General features: G+C 31.9%; 1 protein-coding gene across 3 annotated transcripts in view; it reads left to right on the top strand.

Annotated features, from left to right (window-relative positions):
* Positions 1 to 16,104, top strand: part of LOC125067184 (homeobox protein abdominal-A homolog) — a 38,496-nt gene that overhangs the window by 17,606 nt on the left and 4,786 nt on the right. The gene's annotated exons all lie outside the window — the stretch shown is intronic.

The raw sequence follows: 16,104 nt of genomic DNA, 5'->3' as shown, positions 1-16,104 counted from the left end.
AAGCTTAATTGCAAGTATTTGACGCGTTCTCCTTTTGTGGAAACCGACTGAACTCATTGCGACGTGCCTTGCATAAAAATATGAACAAACGATTCGATATATAACGCTTTTAATGACTTTATCTATAGAGAAACTCTTTGTATGTTAAAATACAACGGATTGAGTCATAAGACTTGTCAAGTATATACAAAATGTATTGTCTATTTTAGAATATTACATAAACATGTGTATTTAGAAAATAGTATTGTATTTTTTTTAAGTTAATATTTTTTCGAAAGAGATTTCAACTTATCAATATTGTAGTTACTGAACTATCTGAGTCATACTTTATTTCGCGAAATCGATTTATTAAAATACAGGAGACGCGAATGAGTTGACTGTTAATTTTGTTAATAGGTATAGGTAGGTATTTTACGTCGTCGATTTCGCGAAACTTATTTAACTGGAATACTTTTGATTAATTAAAACGGCACGATACAGGTAAAGCTAGCATATTTTTATTTGCAACATATTAGCATACTTCTTAGTAACCGACCGACAGAAAAGATAAATGTCATAATAATATTTACAAAGTGTACACACTTGATTATTCGCAATCGCATGTGCAAGCTTTCAGTAATCGTAAATATCTTAAGTCGGCTACTTTTGCCGGTCGCATTGCAATAAAAATGTATTCAAATCGAATTACTTGAGAAAGTTACATAACAAAGGAAGCGTCAAATTTTAAATTGTAATCTTATAATAAAATCTATGCAATTGATATAATTTTATTTAGACAGGTTCAGCCCTTAACATTCGAGCGGTGTAGCGTAATGTATGTTAGAAGGATTCGAGGGGATCCCCGGGTCTTAGGGTTGGCATCGGGGGACAAGGACAGGGTGCGCCTGACATTGAAGTAGTGCCAATAACAGTGGTATAAATAGAAGGGGCCGGCGGTGCGAAGGGCGTTACATCGGTACGAGATCAGAATATTTTGTTAGTTCGCCTGATATCGCATCCTAAACAACGGATTACAATGCGGGAAGGCTCGTCGATACCGATCCGAGTGCTTGATCAATTGCAAAGTCGATACAATTTATATCCTCCTCGCGCGAATTGATGCTTACTTTAACTGAGCACCTGTACAATATTGTACAATTATTGGATCGTAAATCGGAACGAGCCTCGTTTTGGTGCACAGAGTTTTCATTAATTAATTATAACGAATCGATTTTAAAACTCCCGTTTGATATCTGCTTACGAATCGAATTGATATATGAAACAATGACTCGAATAAATATAATCGCACAAAAATATTTCCTGGATCATTAAAATCGCTTCTGAAGGTGATAAATTATACGATGTAGGTTAATACACCGTAAGTAAATTATGAGTCACAGATGTCCGCTTCTGACTCAAAATCTTACCTATAAGACATTTACCGATCCACTGTATCTTTCGTAAAATGTGAATTTGTAGTCAATCATCTCACTGGGTTGATCAATTGTCTTCCAACAAAATGGTCTAAGTATAAATATTTAGACGTAACCGACATGTACAAAGGTAGTATTAACACCGATAGATGTAATAAAAACGATAAATTTTCCCCCCAAGAATCGAACACCCTCGAAGTAAAAAATGACCAGGATAAATTGGAATGGTAGTGGCGGGCTATAAAACATTCAGTTTATGGGGTGTCATATTTACATTCGGGTGATATCGGTGGGAATACTGATAAGTATTTATCTATTACAACGATAAAAGGACAACAAATGACAATAATTCGTTTGTATTGTTTATACAAATGCTTACAAACAATTACTGATTTTTTGTTACTGAAAAATATTTCAATAATAATAAAAATAATACATGAAGTTCGTGTATTGTTAAATATTTGGCAACCTCAAAACATTTTTAGATTAAAGACCCCTCTTTGAATCATAACGATTCTAGTATTATTTAAATTTACATGATATCAAAAAAAATATGTATATTCTTGATAAATAAAACTAAATTGATTAAAGTCGTAAATATTACTTTCGTATAAATAAATAGTATATGAGATTAAAAGAGCACTTAGACTGAATTACTGAAAGTAAACATCGGCGTAAATTTAGCTGTTCACATTGATTACGTAAATGTAAGTTAGGTAGAGGGGGCACTCTTCATTTTACAAAACGTTGCTTTCAATGATATTTCTTACTCTTTCATACCTTATAATAGTTATTCACGAAGAAAAGAGACGATCTCTTATATAAATGATTCATAGATTGGAATTTATGTCTAAGGAGTTGGTTCATTTAATTAAAGAACCAGTTCTTAATATGATAGGATATTTTGAAATTAACAAAATTGTCTATTATGTTAATTTACACACAAAATATCAACATTAATCGTATCTACATTTTTATGTACGAATAAAGGACATACATAATGTTAGTACCTAATCTTTTGCAAGAGCTCGCAGTCGAAGACCATACAGTAGTTCTAGCGTTACTACTCTTTTTTACTTCTTTATACACCTCAATCAATTTTTGGTTTAGACAAATAACTTCCAACATACAATAAAAATTACTTAATTCATTGAACTTTTAGGAAAACATTCAGACGTGTTGCAATTTACAATATTTATATTACAAAACAGTCGTGAACACCCTTTAAATTGAAGCTTAAGATTAGTCGGCGCCGAGTTACGGGAATAGCGTTGCTACCAAATAAAATGTTTAGGGTCATTTTGGCCGAGAACGAGCGAACCAGCTCCTCCAAATGCCGATAGGCCTATTCCACCCCACGCCCCTCGGGATTCTCTATAGGTACACGGCTATCATAAATTTTTGGCCGCAAATTTGCAATCGTATCTTTTTGCCGCGTTGTAGGGGGCTCGACATTAACATAACTGCTACTATAGCAATTTACCTTGTAACTTTATGGGTATACCTGTTTAATGGGGATTCACCAAATACTATAGTTAATTTAAACAATATCGCTCCAACTCTATTTAATTAGGTGCATCGCCTATCGGCTGTATCATTTTGGGGCGCTACCTGAAAATTCTCTTCAAACGTAATTGTTTGAAATTAGAACACAATTTGTATTAATAAATAAATAATTTAATATTCTTATATTACTATCTTTCCTCACAGCTACTCAACAGCTAACAATGGAATATAGTAATGGAACATATCTGCTCGAAGCTGGATTAAATTTTAATTATAATTGCGCCGTAGCAAATGGCGCCCGCTCAGCGAAGACGAGACTTGAATGCGTGAGATGCGCGATTTAATCGGTGGACTTATAACGAGGGTGAGGGAGCGTAAAACGCATTCTTGAATTATAAGGGCCACATAATTGCACATCTATATATTCTTTATTAAAATTTCTATTTACTTTCAAATGTATTTAAGTTTATACTAAACGAATTACTATTCGCTTATGTCGTCTATAAAGTCGAGCGTTTAAAATAGCCTCTAATAATTTACGTGTAGTTCTATGACACATAATTTAGCCGTTACGTAGTTTACAAGCACATTACAGCACATGCCTTCGTCGTTTCACACTTAAGGGCACATAACACCCTTGGAATAGAGCTCTTGTAATTAAAACCCTCTAAACGGACAATTATGTAGTATGAACATAGCAGCGTCTCTTGAGGAAGATTCAACTGTTACGCTACAAGCGCAGGAGTAAATTTAATATTTGCCAACTAAACTTAGTATACTTTACGCCAGACTCGTACTAACATATTATAATTAATATCTTATCGCATGCATTTAATAAACATCACAAAGATATAGAGTCGAGAGTTATTTTTATTAATATATTTTTGGCACGAATCATTTTGACAATATTAAAACATAATTGATATTAATGACCTATCGGTCAGCGTGCCTTCCATCGAAACTAATATTTTTAATTGCATCGAACCAATCAACGCATTAACTGCATCCACATTGAGCCGTCTGAGCCCGCATTAACTTCCAATCAAGAGAATTTATTCCGACCGACACATAATCTATAAATAACATCGTTGAATTAATAAGCGCACAATAGGACAGCTAACGAGCGCAGTTGGGGGCCAGTGTTGCCAGTGGTGTATTAAATTTGCATGTTAGCAACCCTATTATACCCTTGCCCCGCCTTGTCCATAGCCAAATGCTTCGGCCGCCATTTTTGGTCAATGCAAGGGTAAATGCAATTATATGCAGCTGTCTTTAATAGTCGCTACATTTACGATATTTGAATTTATATATTTCTCGATGTTATTATTTTATATTAAATAATAATACGTTGTCTCTTATATAAGACAATATACGGTTTGTGAAATTAAAAATATAAATTATTCTTTTAGTATCTTACAAATAGCTCAAATATTCACACTTTATATTTAATTTTCGATTTTAAACCCTTACAGTAAATAAGAATAATATGTAGTAAAAAATTTTCACCAATAAAAGCAACAATTTTCATACGAAACTCTCGAACATCGATACTATATTACATTAGGGAGAGTATTATACGAAACATTTGGGACTCAAGGAGAAAGAACCCGGTATATTATAAAATATAACAGCGTTCCTCCCTTTGTTTTTAAAAACGTATCAGGTACCTCCAGAATGGGGCGCGAGCATTGCGGTATTCAAATTTGCCAGTCTGTAGGGGAGGCCAATTTGTTTTAAATTACGTTACGATATTACATTCGGAGTTAAAATATTGCTGATATACTCGCACCTATAACGGGAGAGGGTTGGCATAAAATATGAACCTGTTCCGATGCTTAATTACATTATCTTATTATACGGACGCCCACATTCGTATAATTTATTCTAGATGCCTAGAATTATAAATGAGTTGTCATTATTCAAGATAAATAATTAATAAGCCCTGCACCTAAGCAACATTTATATGTATAAATGTAGTACAAATAAATTATCATTACAGTGTTAATGTATATAATAATGATTAAACAAACGTACAACAATGTATACATTATTTTATAGAAAAAGATTAAGACTTCAATATCCGATCTGTAGTAACCTAGGTAGCTAAACATATATTTTTTTCCGGCATAATTGCTAGATCGAACTATAATACGACGCTTAAAGTACAGACAGAGTAAATTTAATTTACTAGAGCAGGTGTACAGTTGATTGATATGTCTTATAAAAGTGATAACTCCAAACGAGTTCGGAGTTAAATCTTATTCACAATAAACGAGTCGAGACGAAACGAGAACGTTAATAAAGATATAATAATAAATATCTCGGGGAAAACCTTTCGGGATTCGAATCAAACTAAGGGTAGGAAAATTGCGACAGTCCCTGAGGAGGTGCGGGGCAAACGACAGCTGTAGCCTAATGTCCTTTCTATTTATCTGCGATCGGGGAAACGTGGGTATGTAGATATAGATATGTCATAATATAATATATATTACGAGTTATCCCCAACACATCGACTCACAAATCCCGTTTTGCACAGATGTGCCAATTTTATGACAGATTTATATCATTTTAACATTAGATTAACATGAAATTGTTATGAAATTGTTAGAAAGATGTCAAGCGTGCTAGGGCACTCTAAATTCGTTTTATTAATAATAAATATATCCGGCTTGCTTTATGATTTATATATACTAAAACCATTTGCCAAGCGCAAGCGAATTAGTTCATGTTCGATTGCTTACAAACTGACATTGCGTAAGCGATGACAATCTCAGTTTTATGAAGGAGACATCGTAAATGTCTATTAATATGAATGGGCTCCAATTACTTTTATGATTCGCGTTTTGTTGAGAGTTGCTCTAAAAAAAAGTTTACGATCATTCGCGCCCCCCATCTGCTTGACTTTATACCTCATGGGGGAAACGCTGGTAGACGCTTGGACAATCGACGTCTCAGGCAGATGTATCTCGAATTGGACCCACCTGTTTACACTTCGATACTGAAAGACATTTTGTTTTGAATGCTTAATAGAAATCCAGTTAACAAGCGTATGTTTCTTTCATTACGATAACATGTAAAGGACGCGCGTGCCGATGTCAAAGTCAGCCTAATCAATCTTCGTATTTATAAGTACTATGGCGTCCCTTGTTGAGTTTATTATTCAGAGTTTTATATTTTTGGAATTTATTTTGAATTTGTTATTTATGAACATCGATTCCTTGAGTTTTATATAATATGCGATACAATTATGAGAATATTTAAATTCTGCTCGTTTGATGAATTTATTTATAATAACTCAAAGCAACTATTAACATCGCTGAATATTCTTATGAAGTAGCAAACAATTTTATATAAATTTATTTGATCATACTCTTGGCTCGTTTAGTTTGAAACACAGCATCAGGAATCGTAAATCGTTTTTTAAGGCCATACCTAACAATATAATTACAAAACCCCACCAAAAGCACTAAATATCTCAGGTGCAAAGTGCGAGGAGTCTCCGAAAACGACTTATGAGTCATATAGCCTGAATTATACTCAATTCTGTAGGCAGTTATTGGCTCTCAAACACGTAAAACAAACAAAATCGACATCGGAACATCTGAAACGAACAATAATAGCCATTCACTGAATCAGAATGCGTTGATTTGAATGAATATCGCCCAATAACGAAATGCCGACTTCCTGTAGTCTGTGCCAGCGGGCCGGTGCGTCTATCAAATCATATGACCCGTTGAATGCGTCTTACTCCACTTTTATCGGTTGTATCAGTCATAAAATGCTAATGAACGAGCGTTTCGGACCAAACATCCGAGCGCGATATTCATATGACGGTATAAAACGTAACCCGAAGTCGACACTTCGTTGGAAACGTAATCGTAACCGCTGTGTGCGCTTTCAAAACATCGCGCGTAACTCGACCGTCTCAATGGCGGTTAAGATAGCGCAATGTTTTCAAAAGCTCTCTTATGTACGACTGATATATGCCAACAAATATACATTGTCGGGTTTCTTTGACTTCCAAGCTAGCGTTTAACGATAATATTAGCTTTTCTTGTGTCAATAAATCAATCGTTGTATTAATTCTTTCCCATAATTATCTATAACAGGGACGGTAAATTGATGATTAGAATTTCAATAAAAATGATATCCAGAAAATATGAGAAAAAAATGTCGACAGATTTCAATCTAAAGTTTAATATTAAACCGTATTATCAGGTTACCTTAACACGTTTACGAGTCACGGTAGAGTGTCATTTAGATTAGCTCACTTTTGTTACATTCGCGTTTTTAGGTTAATTGGTAATATTAGGATAGGTCATGTCATTGTTAGCAATAAAATATTCGATGTCAAGTCACATAATACGTGAATAGTTGTAATTGAAAATAATAATAATATCCGAGCTTTTATTCTAGAAAGGATAAGTATTATTTACATTGAAAAAGTTAAAGTTTTTTTTTTATATTTAAAATAGGTTGACAGTTGGTGTGATTATATATCGAAGCTTTAAACTTCACTTCACTTCTAGATAAATTAAATTACAAGCTACCACTGGTTTGGAATATACCCATAATCTATCTAGAAGAAACAGCAAATAACTAAATAGTAACTCTTTTTTCATCTTGTTCAAAATCAATGAAAAATAATTCCAAGATCTTTTATTGTACAAACTTATATTGTATTGTAATTTATTGTATAAAACAATACGTGTTATCGATTAATTTATTTATGTAAGATGATCTTGAAATTAATTTAGGTAAGGACAGTTATCACTGGAGCGCCTGTAACATACAGTAAAGCCTGTAAAATATCTATCAATGTCGTCTGAACAATATTTAGTTATTTTAACATGGTATGTGACACATAATACTGAGCGTAACAGTATTTTTTTGTGATACTCAGAGCACGTTATCGGTGAGTGATGGAGTCATTTTCAAAAATAAAACGTCCCTCTCTCCTTGTCAAGAGAACGTACGACCGCTTCACATTAATATATTATCAAAATAATGTTCTCTCTAAGCCGTACGTATGTTAGTAGATGCCCGAGCGAGTAGGCTTATCTCCAAACAAATACTCACAAATAATATCTAATAGGAAATGAAGTACGTACTTAGCGAGGTAATTTGAAGTTTTAAACATCCTGTTATAGTATTAACACGTGGTGGGCTAGTGTAAATATTGACGACGAAAAATTAAAGCAGAATAAGCCAATTGTTTCCGGACGTCCGAGATATACACAGATTCATAGAACAAATTCGGCTTGTTATTTCAACGAATCTTGAGTCTCATACATTCTTCGTAGGAGTTGCTCGATCGTTATAAATAACTAAGCTCATGATAAAACGTGTAAACATACGGCGAACGAAATATGCTTACGAAAAAGGTTTATCAAGAAAAAAATTAAAATTAATTGCTATTGCTCGAAGCTTTGTCTCCATTAAAACATCAGACGGAAAATGTTAATTATTCTCTCGGCATTCGCCAACAGTCGCTGCACTTGTTTTATTTTTGTAAGTAACGTTTGTTTCAGGACTAAGCTTAAAAGAGTTTTTTTACCTAGTGTGCTATTATTGCACACGAATAACATCTCTGTGTCGTAGGCACACGAATATCGTCTCTATAAACCAAAAAATAAAGCGAATTCTTCTTGCAAATAGGTTGAAATTCAGACGTTATTCTAGCTATGCAAAATTTCCCGTGCAAATTTTAGTTAATTATGTACGGAAAATTTAAGAACTCTGTAATAACTACTAAATATTTACTAAACTTTTTGCTTAATGCATACCTCTAGGCGATTAGTTCTTTGTTTGTTTCGAATTAGTTACCTACGAATATAATTCACAATGAAATAACGACATCATTTCATTATTATATTAAATGAATGTTTCTACCTGCTAATATTTATTGATATCAATCTAATTCACCGCACATTCGTTAAGGTAATTTTTAGAAAAAAAAAACCATACTAAATATTATAAATGTCTCCGTAACTCATATTCATAACAAAACCTTAGCTGTATTAATTGTGTCGTTTCTTGGATGACTTTAGAAAAATGTCCATAACTTAAAAAAGCGGGTCCCCGTTTCATTCACATTAATATTTGTGTATGTGCGTTTACATTGCCCATTCCGTGTGGGTTATGATGCGATTCGAGATGCGAAACCGGTTCGGTCGGCTACTGAGAGCTTTTACGGTGCACGACAATGATCTACAACGCCTTTTGAAAGATATCTGCATACGTGCCTGCAAAATATATGCATTTTCCTTCTCGAATGTACTCATGTGAAACTTATGCAGGGTCACTGTTGCGTTACTCGTAACTTCTGTTTAATTTCATCATATTTTCTAATGTGTTATATTTATTTTATCATTTGATATGTATAAATCATTATTTTAATTTTCTTAACCTGAATCTAGTGTAAATTGACAATAGTCATTCTGGCTGCAAATGTTAATAATTTCATGGAAAGTTACAACAATTCCGACAGTGTTTGCATTTTCCTTCTCCGTAAAACAAATACATATGTGTTCTAACTTTCATGGTAATCGATCAAACGGTATTAATATAAATATATGTACCATTAAAATAATTTCAAACAGATGTACTAATTGTTATTTTTATGAGTATATAAATATATTAATCTTTTAATATAGAGCTTAACTCTTCACGGTATGTTAAGAGACATTACCCATGATTTTCATTTCCTTGCAGTTTCAAATATTAGTAGTATACATATTGTATTAAACTTATTGACCGTTTAAACAGTTTTTTAATTATTTATGCAGATACTTATAGCATCAATTGGATAATCAACTAAATACTTTATTTTCAATATAACCTACGCTAATTCCTAATACAGTTTATTATAGTTTGTCAAAGGATTTCAATATGAATATTAGTACTTTTTGCATGTAAAGCCATAAGCACTTAATTACCGACTATAAAGACATATAAAACGCAGAAATTTTCATTAATAGGCAAACACAATGACAGGAGTGCATAATTTAGCATACGTAGAAATGCACCTTGCATGCGCGCAGACTGCTTACGAAAACAAGTATAAAATATGTAAAATATCGTTAATTAAAAACTAACAACGACCATTTAATTATAAAACGCCAAATACATAAAATGTCTCTATGTAAATAGTAACTCGCTTGTAAATATCTTATTTATATAAGGACTTAAGTATATACAACTTCATTTCGACCGACATACTTACAGAAACGAATAACGTAACTTAATCGCATTATAAAAATTTAATTTTATAAAAAGTGAAATAAACGAGCTTCATCAGAATGTATACTTAGACATTTTTTTTCATTAAATTTGATACCAATAAATGTGTGACAGTTTAACCCAGTCTTATCAAATTAAAGTCGATTATAAATAGTTACGAATAAGTAATGCTGTATAATGGAAACATTCAGACTAATTAAATCGAATATTATGTGTCATTTGCGATATCTTACGACCTTTTTATCTCGGGTATAGTCATCAATTTCAATAATAGTTCTCATAACGCTCTTTGTGTATAATAATTATACTGTTAGCTATAATAAAAAGCATTTTATAACTACAATATACGTGCAATCTGCGATTCAGTGACCACTGTCTTAGGATAGATGTGTGTTATGTATTTATAATTGAGTCGTTGATTATTGTAATAACTTTTCTTATCAGTAACGGATAATGTTTCTTACATAATAATGTTACTTAATACTTATCTTTTATTTACAAGTAATTCTTTCGTCTATATAAGAATTATAAAGCTCTTTGATTTTGAATTTATATTAATTATGACGTAATCGTACTATATCTAATGATAAATTATATTTACCTACATCTTAATTGTCTTTATGGTCTAGTAGCTTATAAGACTTCATCCCGAATCCAGGTCGGATCAATAACGAACAAAACTACACTCGAGTGTCACAGAAAGCACGTAAGGCTTTTAGTGCTGCATCTGACTTAGTCAAATTTTATCTATTGGAATAAAGAGTGCTCTGTTGTGCAGTTGGTTAGTCCTTGAGATTGACCGCTGTGGTGAATATACGCTTAAAGAAGGCTTTGCCCTGTACATAGGTAAAGGTTCGAACCACAACTTTACTTCTCCAAAGAATTAAAATCGTTGCGTCTTGATAGTATATCGGCATAGGCATTATATAGATTCCATTTTTTTTTCATTAACTACTGAATCTAACAATGCTAAAAACAAAGTCTTCACATATATAGTTGTTACAACTTTTATTATACCTCAACAGACTAGTCCTTTTTTCTTGTATTATAAAACACAAAAAATATAATATATAATATATCAAGCATACAAGTTCATAAAAAGAAATCCAAGCTTGAACATCAAATAAATTTAAAATCGAAAAATTACCGAGCTCCAAATTGCTTTGTTCATTATTCTGAATAATACTACAATATTTACTGTAAGATTTAGTATTCTTTATACAAAAATGTAATACCTACTGAAATACGCAAATCTCTTCGCATTTAAAAATAAACACATTCTGTTTCTGTTATAAATTGTTTTATTTTAACAGTTAAGTCGGGTAAATATCTCTATTTTGAAGAGCTAACTATATTATAAGAAGCAATAATTCTTATTTTATCTCGCTAAATAGGAATGTATTAGAAGATAAAGCTTACTTGATTGCTCGACTTGCGTCTATAAATCGTCTGCTGGCAACTAATGCATATTAAGAAAATCCGAGAGATTGTTCTTACAGAATATTCAAAAAGAACTTAATGGACGTAGAGCTCTTATTTTAAATTGTGACCTAAATTCTTTGACATTTTCAGTTTCTCGCATTGGCTCTTACTGCACGAATATTTCATTCATCAGTATTAAAAATACCATGACAAATATATATACATATAATAAAATAAATTTAACACTACATCACATTAACGTTAATATTTATAATATTTTACTGAATTTATGTCGTCAGAAACGTATCGCATTGAATTATTCTTAATAGAATATTTGATTTCTATTGTACATACATAATTATAACATTAATTCGAATTGCATCAAATATTTAATTAAATAATTTCTTTTGATTGACACTTTACATGCATGAATATGAATATATGAACAAATCATTAATTTTGGATCAATTTAAATCTTTTATATTATGTTTGATAGTTACACTATTTCCGATTTACTTTTCAAATTCATCATTATATTAAAATAATTCTGAAAGAAAAATAGTTCGAACTTAATGCAATATTGTAAAGTCCCATGCATAGACATTTAAATGCTTGAGGCGTTGACCCGTCGTGCACTAAATCAGGTTGTCTGCAGTTGTTAGTTCGTTTGTGCGTCCGTCCGGAGCTCGCTCAACTTCGTGCCTACAATTCTGAGTGCGAAAAGATTTATGCAACGTTTGCAAACACAGAAATTAAAAAGCTATGAAATATTTTTCAGTGATCAAAATTTAATTTAATTTATATCACTAATATGAAACTATTATATCGTTTCGATTCATGAATTTGAAATTTAAATATGCAATGATTTTTATATTATATTTTAATACTAATACGGAATAACGATGCGTTCACTCGGTAATAAATAGTATACTTACTTTTTAAGTGTTACGATAAGATAAATAAAGATTTATGATTTTTACATTAGAAAGTTGAATGTCAATGTTTTGTAAAATCGCTATTAATACTAGGAATACAATTTCGTAATGAAATAAATTTAAGAATGTTCCTGAAATTCAAATGTCAAGATATTGTGACAGCCCTATGTTCAAGGCAATGTCCTTTAACCAGTGAAGTACAGAACAACATTGTGATGATTTAACTGGCTCACACAACGAGCAAAAATAGGTCTTGCCGACTTGTACAAGCTGGAAACATTTATTCTGTAGGCAAATAAATTAAGTACTTCATCAGAAAATACGCTTTTCCTGCACAACTCGAGAAAGTCGTTTGTTTTATTTTATATTTTATAATTCAATAGTAAAATATATTGCATAACAATACTTTATACAATATCGTCTAATCTAAAAGAGTAAATTTGAACCATATCAAGATTTTCATTCTCTCTTGCAATACAGGTACATGAAATATTTGTACGTTCTTTTATTATGTGGTATACACATTAACGTTGAAATAATAGTCTATTAAACAGCAAAATCAGTTATTTCGAATACCAAACTATTAACATTAACGTGTTCTACGGCGCTAATATTAAGCTTACCGACCGAAACAATTCAAAACTCGTGGGTAATACGCGATTTCTTTTTTAACCTCTCAATTCATGTGAAATTAATTCATTATTTTTTTACCAAACGGTAATTTTAGTTCACTTTAATGAATTTATGGCTCATTATATCTAGATACACACATTAAAAGTATTAATAATTACGAGATAATTTGAATTTTATTACTAAAATAAAAAAATAATCTTAATATTTTGCACCTAACATTTATTGTCCTCACTTGTAAAAAATTTTCAAAGTTCCCATTCATTTTATTTAAAACTTCAAAGCGTATATCAAAATCAGACTCAGTTTTATAGATGTATACATTTCAAAAATCGAATGCAAACTATTTTAAGATGGCACTGGATGCAATAAAGGCGATTGTCGAGTTACGATGCTATAAAATGTCGCTAACACGCAGCTACAAAGCCCTTAATAATGAAGAGCCTTAAATGTCATTTAAATGAATACTAAATAATCAATAAACGTTATATATAATTACCGTTTAAGTATCACCATATTAAAATTATAACTTGCCTATTGCAAATATCTTCTCAATATTTGATATAATCTACATAAATCTGATTTATATTTTTTTAGGTAAATGACATTTATAAATTCTGACTTTTACACTTACTGTTAAAATAAATAGATGCCTATTAAATTTATCAATTTGTCATCATTTAAACTAAGCGCGTTTCGAAGTTACGAAACGTAATACAATGTATTCACAAAAACAATATAATGTACGTAAAACTCTACCAGCTTTCAATTAATCCAATAAATAAACATTGCCTTGTTATTCATGCAGATAATTATAATTAATTTTATGTGAACTGTCACACAATTAACCTTTAACGAATATTTACTTAGTACGTAATTTGATCATTTGAATACAATCGATCGTTAACACATTATTGAGTGAATTAATTGAGTTTACCACACCTATGTTTTGACACACCTACACTGACGTACAATAATTTAGGAAGAGTGAGACTCTAATCATGAGTTCTTATGACTGTAGCCGATGTAATGAATTAGCATGATCCTGGTAAAAACACGATGAAAATCACGATAAAATTATACTGAAACATTAATTCGAAGCATTCAAAATCATAATTCGTTCGGTAGAATTATTAAAAGCAGCTTTATCCGATTGAATATATCGCTAGCCATAATAGTTAATAATAATTCATCGCCTCATAGCAGTCACATAATTTCTTGTTTTCAACTATCTAGATACGGTCTCCAGAAGCTGACCCGAACTCGCTCTATAAATAACCCTCTTAGCAGGCCAGCGATATAATTCACAAACGGACCCTTAATATTCCACTCCGACGGGACATTTATCAAATGCTATGTAGAACGGGTTCGGTATAAAAGGTGAGCAGGTTTATACAAAGTTAAATAAAATAATAAATAAGCAAGAGTTAAGATTTATTTCAAAGAAAAAATGGAGGTAAGAGCCAGGTCTTGTCGCCGTATGTTTATAGTCGTCCGGTGTCGGCGCACGATATATACGTCTCTAATTAATGCCGCGCTCCTCCCCGAGATATATTGTGTTCGGCGTCCTCCTTTTAACTTATTTCTTTTAAATTCTAAGATTAGAAATAAATAATTGGATTGCTGCATTTTATCTGACGAGTTATCTTGTAACGAACTTTAGAAACAATACCCGCTCTACACTAATTCAAATGAAGAAACTGGGAAAATAAATGCTAATGAGCTTAGTCTGCATCCTGTATAGGTAATCTGTGTCGAGTCATGGGAAACGCTCGACGATATAAGAAAAAAAAAGAACAGGTACGCCATACATGGCCGACTTTACTCCCCGCGACTACAATGCAAAGAGAATAATGGGACCCAGCTGACGGGAGGTGCCTTCGACCGTTGTCATGGCGACCGAGCGAAGGGTGGCCAACCTGCCTGCGCTAACATATTACAAGCACCGACAAAAAGCGGATCATCTCACCCCACTACACACAGATTTAGACTCTGTGATGTAAACAAGAAGGATCTGTTTCAAAGAACAACACCATACTTTATGACCTTTCACTTTGATAGGATAATCGGGATGTGTGTATTGTTAGTTTGGGTTCCATCTTTGCTTTTTAAAATTAGAATAACTATTGCTATCTCGTTTCTGCTCATCTTTGTCGACATTACATCAACCGCAATATTATAATTACATACAATACTTCGTTTATGATGCTTTAAACATTGTTTTAGTTACTTTTTAACATCATCATCCGTAAATGTTATGCGACAATAAAAATGCGATTACAGTAATTTATCGTTCATAAAAATACCGTATCAGGTATACATTTTTGGTCACGTGATTTACCTGCTCGTTACATATTTATATTCAAGTAGGTTAAAAAATGTTTATAGCTCTTGAGAGATTCTTAAATGAATTTCATTGCTTTGTAAATAAGCAAACATTAATTACGTATCAAGTGTTCTTTTTTAAAATGCTTCCTTTGTTCTTTAATTAAAACCTGTAAAGTTAACATCACCTTTTAAAATAAATTTAAATCTAATCTGCTTGAAACTTGATATACGATTTTGTTTTTTCATTTAATGATTACAAAATGTTTCGTGTTTTTAAAACATTTGAATACGAAGTTTAGGACGATGTACCAAAAAAGTTCTTAATAGATCAAAGACCAATTCCCACATAAAGCTTAATTCTATAATAGCTGTATCTACCTTACGGTACTACCATATACTAAACGATTAAAACTAAATTTTAACTTACAACGTAATTAATTTAATTAATCTTTATTAATTAAAAATAAGTCACAAAATATCGTTTTGTAAATAGCACTTACGCAGGTATGTATAGAATGAGATGTTTATAAAATTTATTGCATTTTGGTCTCTATTCTTAGCGATGTAAGAGCTACTTAAAAGCTTTTAAAGTTACATTCCAACGGCTGGTCCACTATCAATTATACACG

The sequence above is a fragment of the Vanessa atalanta genome, chromosome 11 (genome assembly GCF_905147765.1).
Source record: "Vanessa atalanta chromosome 11, ilVanAtal1.2, whole genome shotgun sequence".
Classification (NCBI taxonomy): domain Eukaryota; kingdom Metazoa; phylum Arthropoda; class Insecta; order Lepidoptera; family Nymphalidae; genus Vanessa; species Vanessa atalanta.
The sequence above is the reverse complement of the archived record's forward strand: the minus strand, read 5'-3'. Positions and strand labels throughout refer to the sequence as shown.